This window comes from Lycorma delicatula, chromosome 5 (genome assembly GCF_047948215.1).
Source record: "Lycorma delicatula isolate Av1 chromosome 5, ASM4794821v1, whole genome shotgun sequence".
Taxonomy (NCBI): domain Eukaryota; kingdom Metazoa; phylum Arthropoda; class Insecta; order Hemiptera; family Fulgoridae; genus Lycorma; species Lycorma delicatula.
Genome location: NC_134459.1, coordinates 173,156,202 through 173,157,210, shown reverse-complemented (window position 1 = coordinate 173,157,210; position 1,009 = coordinate 173,156,202). Strand labels below are relative to the sequence as shown.

At 29.1% G+C, this 1,009-nt stretch overlaps 1 non-coding gene across 1 annotated transcript; it reads left to right on the top strand.

Moving 5' to 3' along the window:
* The first annotated feature begins 478 nt into the window (after positions 1 to 478).
* TRNAG-GCC (transfer RNA glycine (anticodon GCC)) lies at positions 479 to 549 on the top strand. Its single transcript has one exon. It is a non-coding gene; the product is annotated as a tRNA-Gly (tRNA).
* Positions 550 to 1,009: the final 460 nt, after the last annotated feature.

The window sequence follows — 1,009 nt, the reverse complement described above, 5'->3', positions numbered from 1 at the left end:
ATGCCATCAATTCCCCACATATAAAATACTTTTGTTTAATTTTCCATGAATTTATGTATCTTTAGAGCAAATTCGAAAATATAAAACAAAATACATGGCGACATACTATTCTGGAAATTTCTAAAAGTTTTTTGTGTTTTTTTTTACTAATGGCTTGAGGCGTCCACATTTACACAAACCCCGATACCCAAAATGTTGGCCGATCTCTGTATAATTTGTCTGAATAGATATGCTGCTGCAGTAGCAATAGAGCTTTAGTCGGAAATGTAATGCATAGGTTTAGATAAATATTTAAATTACAATAGAGTACATGAAATATAATCCAAAAATATTGATTTATGAATTACATATTTTACAAATTAACATCTCATACACTGTTAATTACATCTATCAAAAAGTAAAAAAAAATTACAAAACATTTTCGTAAAAAAAAACTATCTTTAACTTTATAAATTATTAACATCATAATTATGCAATCGCATCGGTGGTTCAGTGGTAGAATGCTCGCCTGCCACGCGGGCGGCCCGGGTTCGACTCCCGGCCGATGCAATTTTTGTTTTTTATATAATACAATTAATTGACGAATTTATTTTCCACAATTTCTGTATAGCAGTGTAAGATATATTCTTTTAAAAATTAGTTACTCATATTTTTTTATTATTTAAAAAGAATATTAAATAATATTATTATTTTTACTAAAAATTATGTTTCAGAAAAGTAATAGTTCTTGATCTTTAAATTACGATTTAAAAAGTTTAAAGAGTTTTAAAAAGGCGGACATCAACAGCATCATTAAAAAACCGGGCATCAACAAGTTCATTAGCCCGGTGGAAATCGGTACCGTATGAAAATATGTAATGCCTGACCGGGATTCGAACCAGATACCGTTTCCGCCGCATTATGCGGAAACTTATCTACTCTAAAAAAAAAAAATTATAATTTTATTAAAAAATAATTATAACAAATAAATCTAAAAGCGTCTATATATTAGCCGCTAAATATGGAGTGG